Source organism: Artibeus jamaicensis, unplaced genomic scaffold (assembly GCF_021234435.1).
Source record: "Artibeus jamaicensis isolate MK-2021 breed Jamaican fruit bat unplaced genomic scaffold, CSHL_Jam_final scaffold_461, whole genome shotgun sequence".
Classification (NCBI taxonomy): domain Eukaryota; kingdom Metazoa; phylum Chordata; class Mammalia; order Chiroptera; family Phyllostomidae; genus Artibeus; species Artibeus jamaicensis.
Genome location: NW_026522045.1, coordinates 15,718,081 through 15,731,774, shown reverse-complemented (window position 1 = coordinate 15,731,774; position 13,694 = coordinate 15,718,081).

The window sequence follows — 13,694 nt, the reverse complement described above, 5'->3', positions numbered from 1 at the left end:
AAAGCTTTTCCACTAATATCAGGAACGAGACAAGGATGTGTACTTTCACCACTTCTATTCAATATAGTATTGGAAGTTTTAGCCAAAGCAATCAGGCAAGAAAAGGAAATAAAAGGCATCCAAATAGGAAAGGAGGAAACAAAACTGTCACTGTTTGCAGATGACATGATAGTGTACATGGAAAAGCCTATAGACTCTACCCAAAAAACTGCTTGAACTATTATTGAATTTGGCAAATAGCTGGTTACAAAGTCAATATCCAGAAATCAAAGGCATTTTTGTATACCAACAATGAAACAGCAGAAACAGAAATAAAGGAAAAAATCCCATTCGATATAGCAAAAAGAAAAATAAAATATCTGGGAATAAACCTATCTAAGTAGGTCAAGAACTTGTATCAGAAAACTACACAGCCCTGAATAAAGAAATCAAGGAAGACACAAACAAATGGAAACATATACCTTGCTCATGGATTGGAGTAATTAATATCATCAAAATGCCCATACTATCCAAAGCAATATACATATTCAATGCAATACCTATTAAAGTACCAATGGCATATTTCACAGACATAGAACAAACACTTTGAAAGTTTATATGGAACCCTAAACGAGCCAGAACAGTAGCTGCACTTTTGAGAAAGAAGAACAAAGTAGGAGGGATCACAATACCTGATATCAAACTGTATTACAAGGCCACTGTAATCAAAACAGCCTGGTGCTGGCATAAAAACAGGCACATAGACCAATAGAACAGAACAGAGACCCCAGAAATCAACCCAACTCTCTACAGTCGATTAATATTTGACAAAGGGGGCAGTAACATAAAATGGTGTAAAGATAGCCTCTTCAACAAATGGTATTGGTAGAACTGGACAGATATGTGCAAAAAACTAAAACTTGAGCACAGACTTACACCATACACCAAAATAAATTCAAGGTGGATAAAAGACTTAAATACAAGCCGTGACACCATTAAAGTCCTAGAGGAGAACATCGGCAAGAAAATCTCTGATATTTCACACAGCAATTTATTTACTGATATGTCCCCTAGAGCAAGAAATATAAAGGAAAGAATAAACAAATGGGATCTCATCACAATAAAAAGCTTCTTCATGGCTAAAGAAAACAGTATTAAATTAAAAAGACAACCAACCATATGGGAAAACATATTTGCCAATGATACCTCAGACAAAGGTTTAATCTCCAAAATATACAAAGAACTTACACGACTCCACTCTAGGAAGACATCGAACCCAATTAAAAAATGGGAAAAGGACTTGAACAGACACTTCTCTAAAGAGGACATACAGAACATCCAGAGACACATGAAGAGATGCTCAATATCGTTAGCTATCAGAGAGATGCAAATTAAAACCACAATGAGATACCACTTTACACCACTCAGGATGGCTATAATAGACAAAGCAACAAACAACAAATGTTGGAGAGGGTGTGGGGAAAAGGGGGACCTTAGTTCACTGTTGGTGGGATTGTAGACTGGTACAACCATTATGGAAAACAGTATGGAATTTTCTCAGAAAAATAAAAATTGACCTGCCTTTTTACCCAGCAATTCCACTGCTAGGATTATACCCCAAGAATCCTAAAACATCAATTTCAAAGAACCTATGCACCACAATGTTCATAGCAGCATAATTTACAATAGCCAAGAGTTGGAAGCAACCTAGGTGCCCATCAGTAAATGAATGGATCCAAAAATTGTGGTACATATACACCATGGAATTTTATGCAGCAGAGAGAAAGAAGGAGCTAATACCTTTTGCAACAACATGGATGGAACTGGAAAGCATTATGCTGAGTGAAATAGGCCAGGCATTGAAGGACAAATACCATATGATCTCACCTTTGACAGGAAGCTAAAGAATAAAACAAACAAGCAAACAGAATAAAAACAAAGACGCTGAAATAGAGAACAAGTGGGCAGCGACCAGAGGGGAGAGGGAAGGGAACTTAAGGGGAAAAAGGGGGAGGGATTTTGAGGAACAAGTATGAATGACACAGAGATGAGGACTGGGGGGGGGGGGGAATGGGAGGGAGGGGGAGACCGGGGGGGGGGGAAGAGAAAAAAAAATGTACTTGAAAAGTAACCAAATAAAATTAAAAAAAAAAAGATAAAAAGGGATTGGACAAAAATAAACACAATCAGAAATGAAAGAGGAGAGATTACAACTGATACCACAGAAATAGAAAGAATTGTAAGAAAATACTATAAAGAACTGTATGCCAAGAAATTTAAAAACCTAGGGGGAAATGGACACATTTCTAGAAAAATATAATCTCCCCAAACTCAATGAAAAAGAAGTAGAAAACCTGAATAGACCAAAAACAGCAAAAGAAATAGAAGCAGTAATCAAAAAACTCCCATCACACAAAAGCCCCGGACCAGATGGGTTCACAGGAGAATTCTACAAAGCATTTAAGGAAGAGTTAACCCCTATTCTTTACAGACTATTCCAAAGAATCCAAAAGGATGGAAAACTGCCAAACTGCTTTTATGAAGCCAGCATCATCATAATTTCAAAACCAGATAGAGATACAACAAAGAAAGAACACTTCAGACGAATATCACTGATGAACATAGACGCTAAAATCCTCAACAAAATATTGGCAAATCGAATCCAACAATATATCAAAAAATCATACTCCATGACCAAGTGGGATTCGTCCCAGGGGTGCAAAGGTGGTTCGACATTCGCAAATCAGTAAATGTAATTCATCACATAACAAAAGCAAAGACAAACAACACATGATCATATCAATACATGTGGAAAAAGCTTTAGATAAGGTACAACACCCATTTATGATAAAAACACTCAGCAAAGTTGGAAGAGAGGGAGCATTCCTCAAAATAATAAAGGCCATATATGAGAGATCTACAGCCAATATGATACTCAATGGGAAAAACTAAAAGCTTTTCCACTAATATCAGGAACGAGACAAGGATGTGTACTTTCACCACTTCTATTCAATATAGTATTGGAAGTTTTAGCCAAAGCAATCAGGCAAGAAAAGGAAATAAAAGGCATCCAAATAGGAAAGGAGGAAACAAAACTGTCACTGTTTGCAGATGACATGATAGTGTACATGGAAAAGCCTATAGACTCTACCCAAAAACTGCTTGAACTATTATTGAATTTGGCAAATAGCTGGTTACAAAGTCAATATCCAGAAATCAAAGGCATTTTTGTATACCAACAATGAAACAGCAGAAACAGAAATAAAGGAAAAAATCCCATTCGATATAGCAAAAAGAAAAATAAAATATCTGGGAATAAACCTATCTAAGTAGGTCAAGAACTTGTATCAGAAAACTACACAGCCCTGAATAAAGAAATCAAGGAAGACACAAACAAATGGAAACATATACCTTGCTCATGGATTGGAGTAATTAATATCATCAAAATGCCCATACTATCCAAAGCAATATACATATTCAATGCAATACCTATTAAAGTACCAATGGCATATTTCACAGACATAGAACAAACACTTTGAAAGTTTATATGGAACCCTAAACGAGCCAGAACAGTAGCTGCACTTTTGAGAAAGAAGAACAAAGTAGGAGGGATCACAATACCTGATATCAAACTGTATTACAAGGCCACTGTAATCAAAACAGCCTGGTGCTGGCATAAAAACAGGCACATAGACCAATAGAACAGAACAGAGACCCCAGAAATCAACCCAACTCTCTACAGTCGATTAATATTTGACAAAGGGGGCAGTAACATAAAATGGTGTAAAGATAGCCTCTTCAACAAATGGTATTGGTAGAACTGGACAGATATGTGCAAAAAACTAAAACTTGAGCACAGACTTACACCATACACCAAAATAAATTCAAGGTGGATAAAAGACTTAAATACAAGCCGTGACACCATTAAAGTCCTAGAGGAGAACATCGGCAAGAAAATCTCTGATATTTCACACAGCAATTTATTTACTGATATGTCCCCTAGAGCAAGAAATATAAAGGAAAGAATAAACAAATGGGATCTCATCACAATAAAAAGCTTCTTCATGGCTAAAGAAAACAGTATTAAATTAAAAAGACAACCAACCATATGGGAAAACATATTTGCCAATGATACCTCAGACAAAGGTTTAATGTCCAATTATACAAAGAACTTACACGACTCCACTCTAAGAAGACACCCAACCCAATTAAAAAATGGGGAAAGAACTTGAACAGACACTCCTCTGAGGAGGACATACAGAACATCCAGAGACACATGAAGAGATGCTCAATATCGTTACCTATCAGAGAGATGCAAATTAAAACCACAATGAGATACCACTTTACACCAATCAGGATGGCTATCATAGACAAAGCAACAAACATCAAATGTTGGAGAGGGTGTGGGGAAAAGGGGACCTTAGTTCACTGTTGGTGGGATTGTAGACTGGTACAACCATTATGGAAAACAGTATGGAATTTTCTCAGAAAAAAAAATTGACCTGCCTTTTTACCCAGCAATTCCACTGCTAGGATTATATCCTAAGAATCCTAAAACATCAATATCAAAGAACCTATGCACCACAATATTCATAGCAGCACAATTTACAATAGCCAAGAGTTGGAAGCAACCTAGGTACCCATCAGTAAATGAATGGATCAAAAAATTGTGGTACATATACACAATGGAATTCTATGCAGCAGAGAGAAAGATGGAGCTACTACCTTTGCAACAACATGGATGGAACTGGAAAGCATTATGCTGAGTGAAATAGGCCAGGTGCTGAAAGACAAATGCCATATTATCTCACCTTTAACAGGAAGCTAAACTACAAACAAACAAGCAAGCAAAAAAAAAAAAACAAAGACTCTGAAATAGAGAACAAGGGGACAGTGACTAGAGCGGAGAGGGAAGGGAAGTTAAGGGGAAAAAGGGGGAGGGATTTGGAGGAACAAATAGGAAGGACACAGGGACGAGAACTAAGGGGGGTGGAAATGGGAGGGAGGTGGGGAGAAAGGGGCGGGAGAGGCTGGGATGGAAGAAATAGACAAAAAAAGTGTACTTGAAAAATTTCTAAATAAAATTAGTTCAAATTAAAAAAAGAAAAATAACTAAGTAATATTAAAAAAAACTACAGGAAAACTCCATTGAATCTACTGCAAACTATATCAACATGAAAAAGGAAATAGAAACTATCAACAAGGGCCAATAGGAAAGGAAGAATACAATTTCTGAACTGAAGAACACAGTAGAAAGAATCAAAAGTAGGATTGAAGAAGCAAAAATCATCCCAGCAAGTTGGAGGTCAAAGTAGAAAAAAACACCCAGAGAGAGCAAGAAAAGAAAAAGAGGCTCAGAAAGAATAAAGAGGGATTAAGAGGAATTGAAGACAATACGAAATGAAATAATATTCCAAAAATAGGGATATCAGAAAGAGAAGAAAAAGAACAAGGGATAAAAAATCTATTTGAAAAAGTAATCATGGAAAACTTATCTAATTTGATGAGAGAAAAAATCACACAAATCCAGGAATCACAGAGAATCCCAATCAAGAGGAACGAACCCAAAGAAGCCTACTTCAAGACACATCATATTAAAAATGGCAAAATTCAAAGGCCATGAGAGAATCTTAAAGGCAGGAAAAAAGAAAAAAATGCAAGCAAGCCCTGATAAGTTTAGCAACTGACTTCTCAATGGAAATGCTCCAAGCCAGAAGAGAATGGTAAGAAATATTCCAAGTAATGAGAAACAGAGGACTACAAACAAGGTTACTTTACCCAGGAAGGATCTCAGTCAAGGTAGAAGGCCAAATAAGAATCTTTCCAGACGAAAGAAGTCTAAAAGAATCCACCTTCACTAAACTACCTCTGCAAGACATGCTAAAGAGACTGCTTTAAGGAAGAGAAGAAAGAGAGAGAGAGAGATGAGAAAGAGAGAGAGAGAGAAACACAGGTACAAAAATGAAAATGAGTAAGAACCTATCAATAATAACCTTAAACGTAAATGGATTAAATGCTCCAATTAAAAGGCATAGAATAGCTGAATGGACAAGAAAACATGACACACACATATGCTGCCTATAAGAGACCAACTTCAGAACAAAAGGCCTACAAAGACCACAAGTAAAGTGCTACAAACAAATTTTCCAGGTAAACAGATAGAAAATATACACCAGGGTAGTAACACTCATATGAGACAAAATAGACTTCAATAACAGGGCCATAAAGAGAGATCCAGAAGGTCACTTCATAATACTCAAGGGTAGAATCCACCAAGAAGACATAAACATTATAAATACATAAGCACCCAATATAGGACCACCAAAATATATAAAGAAAATCTTGAAGGAGTTCGAGAAATATATGGACAGCACCACAATTATAGCAGGGGATTTTACACCCCACTGTCAAAAATGGATAGATTTTTCAAACAAAATATCAACAAAGATATTGTGGCATTGAACAATGCTCTTCATGAAATAGACTTAACTAATATATATATACAGACCTTTATCACAAAGAATCTAAATACACATTCTTCTCAAATGCACATGGAACATTTTCAAAGATAGAGCACATGACAAGATACAAAACAAGCCTCAACAATTTCAAGAAAATTAAAATCATACCAAGCATTTTCTCTGACCACAAGGGACTGAAACTAGAAACCAACCCCAAGGGGAAAGAAAACCCCAAACTCAAAATCTTAGAGGTTGAATAGCAAGCTGTTAAACAATGAATGGGTCAAGAATAAAATTAGAGAAGAAATAAAAAACTTAGTGGAAAGAAATGAAAATGAACTCGCAGCAACTCAAAATTTGTGGGACACAGCAAAGGCAGTCCTGAGAGGAAAGTTCATAGCAATTCAGGCCTACCTAAAGAAGATAGAAACATTTCAAAAACACAACCTAACCTTTTGACTACAAGAACCTGAGGAACAACAAAAAAGACAGGTCAGAGCAAGTAGAAGGAAGGGAATAACCAAGATCAGAGCAGAATTAAATGACATAGAGATGAAAAACACAATTGTAAGGATCAGTGAATCCCGAAGCTGATTCTTCAAAAAGGTAAAAAAAAAAAAAAAACCCCCCACACACACAAAAAAACCTGACAAGCCTTTAAGCAGGCTCATCAAGAAAAAGAGAGAACCCAAATAAACACAATCGGAAATGAGAGAGGAGAGATTTCCACTGACACCACAGAAATACAAAGGATTGTAAGAAATTACTTTGAAGAGCTGTACATCAAGAAATTTTTTTTACATCAAGAAATTTGAAAACTTAGGTGAAATGTACAAATTTCTAGAAAAATATAATCTTCCAAAACTGAATAAAGAAGAAGCAGAAAGCCTGAACAGACCAATAACACCAGATGAAATTGAAGCAGTTATAAAAAACCACTTGATGCATGAAAGCCCTGGACCAGATGGTTTCACACAACAATTCTACAAAACATTTAAGGAAGAGTCAACCCCTATCCTTCACAGACTATTTAAAAATAAAATCAAAATGATGGAAGACTCCCAAACTCTCTTTATGAAGCCAACATCATCCTAATTACAAAACCAGATGAAGACACAACAAAGAAAGAAAACTTCAGGCCAATATCACTGATGAACATGGACGCGAAAATACTCAGAAAAATATTGGCAGAATGTACCCAGCAATCCATTAAAAAAATCATACACCATTTCCAAGTAGGATTTATTCCAGGAATGCAAGGATAGTTCAACATTCACAAATAGGTAAATGTAATACACCACATAAACAAAAGACAAAAAACACAGGATCATATCAATAGATGGGGAAAAATTATTTGATACAGTACAGCACACAATTATGATAGAAACACTCAGCAAAGTGGGAATAAAAGGAGCATTCCTCAACATAATGAAGGCCATATATGACAGACCTACAGCCAACATCATATTCAATGGGAAAAAATTAAAATCTTTTCCAGTAATATCAGGAACAAATCCAGGTTCTGTGCTTTCACCACTTCTATTCGATGTAGTATTGGAAGTCCTAGCCATAGCAAATAGACAAAAAAGGAAGTAACAGACATCTTAATTGGAAAAAAGTACATAAAATTGTCATCATTTGCAGATGACATGATAGCATACGTAGAAATTCCAATAGACTCCACCCCAAAACTGCTCTACCTAATAAGTGAATTTGGCAAAACAGCAGGATACAAAGTCAATATCCAGAAATCAAAGTCATTTTTGTATACCAACAATGAAACATCAGAAGCAGAAATTAAGGAAAAAGATCCCAGTCAATACAGTGAAAAGGAAAATAAACTACCGAGGAATAAACCTAACCAAAGAGGTAAAAGACCTGTATGCACAAAACTACACAACACTAAAGAAAGAAATCAAGGAAGACACAAGCAAATGGAAACATACCGTGTTCATGGATTGGAAGAATTAACATCATCAAAATGTCCATACTACCCAAAGCGATTTGCAGATTCAATTCAGTACCTATTAAAATACCAATGGCACATTTCACAGACATAGAACAAACATTTCAAAAATTATATGGAACCATAAATTACCACGAATAATTGCTGCAATTTTGGGGAAAGAAGAGCAAAGTGGGAGGGATCACAATACCTAATACCAAACTGTATTATAAGGCCACTCTAATCACAATAGCCTGGTACTGGCACAAAAACTGGCAGATAGACCAGTGGAATATAACACATAGCCCAGAAATAAACTCAAGTCTCTATAGGCAATTAATATTTGACAAAAGGGGCAGCAACATAAAATGGAGTAAAGATAGCCTCTTCAACAAATGGTGTTGGGAGCACTGGATAGCTTCATGCAAAAAAAAAAAAAAAAAGAATCTCTAGCACCAACACATACCATACAAAAGATAAATTCAAAGTAGATAAAAGACTTAAATATAAGCCTTAACACCATTAAAGTCCTAAAGGAGAACATAGGCAGGAAAGTCTCAGATATTCCAGAAATCTCAGAAAATCGCAACAACCTGTTTATTGATATGTCCCCTAGATCAAGGCACATAAAGGAAAGAATAATGAAATGGCATCTCATCAAAATAAAAAACTTCTGCACTTCTAAAGAAAACAGTATCAAAATAAAAGAGAACCAACCATATGAAAAATATATTTGCCTATGATACCTCATACAAGGGTTTAATCTCCAAAATATATAAAGAACTTACATGACTCCACTCTAAGAAGTTAAGCAACCCAATAAAAAAATGGGCAAAGAACTTGAACAGATACTTCTCCAAGGGGGACATACAGAGGATCCAGAGAAACCTGAAAAGATGCTCAATATCACTAGCTATAAAATAGATGCAAATTAAAACCACAATGAGATACCACTTCACACTGGTCAGAATGGCTGTCATAAACAAACCAACAAACAACAAGTGTTGGAGAGGTTGTGGAGAAAAGGGGACCCTAGTTTACTGTTGGTGGGATTGCAGACTGGTACATCCACTATGGAAAACAGTATGGTCTAAGAAACTAAAAATGGATTTGCCTTTTGACCCAGCAATTTCAGTACTATGATTATACCCTAAGAATCCTGAAACACCAATCCAAAAGAACCCAGGCACCCCAATGTTCATAGCAGCATAATTTCCAATAGCCAAGTGCTGGAAGCAACCTACGTGCCCATCAGTAAATGAATGAATGAAAACACTATGATACAGCTACACAATGGAATTCAATGCAGCAGAAAGAAAGAAGGAACTCCTACTGTTTGCAACAGCTTGGATGGAACTGGAAAGCATTATGCTAAGCAAAATAAGCCAGGTGGTGAAAGACAGATACCACATGATCTCACCTTTAACAGGAACCTAAACAACAAAACAAACAAGCAAGCAAAATATAACCAAAGACACTGAAATAGAGAACAGGCTGACAGTGTCCAGATGGGGGAGGGGAGGGAATTTCGGGAGAAATGGGGAAGGGGTTACAGGAACAAGTATAAAAGACACATCGACAAAAAGTAGAGCAGTGTGGAAATGGGACGGAAGGGGGAGAGCTGGGTGGTTGGGCTGAGATTTGAGAAAAAGACACAAAACTGTACTTGAACAAAAATTAAAAGAAAACACTACAAGGAATTATAAGCAGGCTGAATGAAACTCAGGACTGAATTAGTGTGGTGGAAGACAAAGTGGAAAGAAACATCCAGGTAGAGCAGCTTCACAAAAAAAAACTAAAAAATATGAAGATACCTTAAGGGACTCCAACACAACATGAAATGCAACAGCATTCAAAACATAGGAATACTAGAAAGACAATAAAAGTAGCAAGAGATGGAAACCCTGTTTCAAAAGTAATGACAGAAATCTTCCCTAACCTGGAGAGGGAAAAAAACATGCAAGTTCAGGAAGCACAGAGGGTTCTAATCAAGATGAACCCAGAGAGGCCTACTTCAAGACATACCATATTTAAAATGCTAAGTTTTAAAGAAAAAAAGAAAATCTTAAATACAGCAAGGGAGAAACCAGAAGTAACATACAAGAAAGCTACCATAAGCCTACCAGCTAATTTCTCAACAGTCACTCTTCAAGCAAAGAGAGAATGGCAAAAAATATTTTAAGTAATGAAAAGTAAAGGACCGCAACCAAGACTGCTCTACCCAGTAAGGCTCTCAATTAAAATAGGAGGTGAAATAAGGAGTTTCCTAGACAAAAGAAGGTTCAAAGAATACAACTCCACCAAACCAGCACTGCAAGTATGCTAAAGGAACTTCCAGAAGAAGAAGAAGGAAAAGAGTGAGAAAAAAAGGAACACAAAGAGGGGAAAATGAGTAAGTATTTATCAATAATAACCTTAAATGTTAATGGAATAAATGCTCCAAAAGACATAGGGTAACTGAATGGATAAGAAACATGACTCACATGTATGCTGCCTACAAGACACTCATCTCAGAACAAAAGACTTACACAGACTGAAAGTGAAGTGTTGGAAAAATATTCCAAGCAAATGTATAGGAAGAAAGAAGCTGGAGTAAAAACACTGATATCAGACAAAATAAAATTCAAAACAAAAGCCATAAGAAGAGACAGTGAAGGGCACTTCATAATACTCAAGGAAAGAACCCCTCAAGAAAGCACAAAAATTCCAAACACATATACTTCCAATGTAGGAGCACCCAAATATATAAGGAAAATCTTGGAAGAATTCAAGAAAAATGTATAGACAACAACACACTTATATAGGGGGTTTTAACAGCCCACTGTCAAAATAGATAGAGCTTCCACACAATATATCACCAAGGATATTGGGGCATTGAATAATATTCTAGATCAAATGGACTTATATATATAGTGAATGTATGTATGTGTATATATATATCACCTTATATTTCAAAGAAGCAAAGTACACATTCTTTTCAAATGCACATGGAACATTTTCAGAGATAGACAATAAAGTAGGGCACAAAACCAACATCAACAAATTCAAGATAATTGAAATCATATCAAGCATTTTTGCAGACCACATGGGACTATAACTAGAAACCAACCTCATGGGGAAAAAAAACAAAACAATCAAATTAATGGAGATTAAATAGCATTCTATTAAACAGTGAATGGGTTAATAATGTGGTCAAGAAAAAATTTAAAAGTTTACAAAAAAAATGAAAATGAACACACAACAATCCAAAACTTATGGGACACAGTAAAATCAGTCCTGAGAATGTAGGTGATAGTGATACAGGCCTGCCTAAAATAAGATAGAAACATTTCAAATAACAACCTAATGCTGCATCTACAAGAACTGGAGGAATAACAACAAATAAAGCACAGAGAGTTGAAGGGAGGACTAACCAAGATCAGAGCAGAATTAAATGACATAGGGACTATAAAACAAATCCAAAGGATCAGTAAGTCCAGGAGTTGGTTATTTGAAAACATAAAAAAAGTAGACAAGCCTTTAGGCAGACTCATCGAGAAAAAGAGAGGACACAAATAAAGTCAGAAATGAAAGATGAGAGATTACAACTTGATACCACATACAAAGAATTATAAGAAATGACTACAAACAACTATGTGCCAAGAATTTTTGAAAACCAGGGTGAAATGGACAACTTTCTAGAAAAATAAATGTCCCAAAATTGAATGAAGAAGTAGCAGAAAGCCTAAACACATCAATAACAGCTGATGAAATTGAATCAGTAATTAAATAACTACTGACACCCCAAAACTCTGGACCAGATGGTTTCACAGGAAAATTTTACAAACCTTTTAAGGAAGAGGTAACCCCTATCCTTCTTATACTATTCCAAAAATTTTAAGAAGAGGAAAGACTCCTAAACTCTTTTTCCAAAGCCAGAATCATCCTAATCCTCAAACAAATAAAGACACAACAAAGAAAGAAAACTACAGGTCAGTATTGCTGATGGACATGGACACTAAAATGCTCTATGAAATATTGGCAAACCCCATTCATCAATACATTAAAAAGGTCATGCACCATGGTCAAGTGGTATTAATTCCAGGGATGCCAGGATGGTACAGCATTCACAAATCAATATACAGAATTCATCACATAAAGAAAATAAAATAAAAAAATCACGTAATCATATCAACTGATGTGGAAAAAGCATTTGATACAGTCTAGCACCTATTTATGATAAAAACCCTCAGCAAAGTGGGAGTTCATGGAGCATTCCTCAACATGATAAAAGACATATATGATAAACCTACAGCCGACATCATATTCAATATGCAAAAACTAAAATCTTTCCCACAAGGATTAGGAGCAAGAAAAGGATGTCCACTTTCACCACTTCTATTCTATATAGTATTGAAAGTCCTAGCCACAGAGAACAGACAGGAAAGAGAAATAAAAGGTATCCAAGTAAGAAAGAAGGACAACTCCACTCTAAGATGAGCAACCCAATTAAAAAGTGGGTGAGGGACTTGAACAGACATTTCTTCAAGGAGGACATACAGAGGATCCATAGACACATGAAAAAATGCTCAATATTGCTAGCTATCAGAGAGATGCAAATTAAAACCACAACGAGATACCACTTCACACCAGTCAGAATGGTCATCATAAACAAAACAATAAACAAGTGTTGAAGAGGTTGTGGAGAAAAGGGGACCCTAGTTCATTGTTGTTTGGATTGCTGACTGGTACAAGCACTATGAAAAACAGTATGGAATTTTCTCAGAAAACTAGAAATGGATCTGCTTTTTGACCCAGCAATTCCACTGCTAGTATTATTTTGTAAGAACCCTAAAACACCAATCCAAAAGAACTTATGCACCCCAATGTTCATAGCAGCACAATTTACAATAGCCAAGTGGTGGCAGCAACCTAGGTGCCCAGCAGTAAATGAGTTGATCAAAACCTATGGTACGTTTACACAATGGAATTCTATGCAGCAGAAAGAAAGCAGGAGCTCCTACCCTTTGCAACAACATGGATAGAACTGGAAAGCATTATGCTGAGTGAAATAAGCCAGGTGTTGAAAGACAAATACCATATGATCTCACCTTTAACAGGAAACTAAGCAGTAAAATAAACAAGCAAGCAAAATATAACTAAAGACACTGAAATAGAAAACAGGCTGACAGTGACCAGAGGATAGAGGGGATGGAATTTCAGGGGAAAAGGAGAAGGGTTTACAGGAACTAGTATAAAGGACACATGGACAAAAACTAAGGGGGGTGGAAATGGGGGAGAAGTGGGGAGCAGTAAGCAGGTGGGCTGGT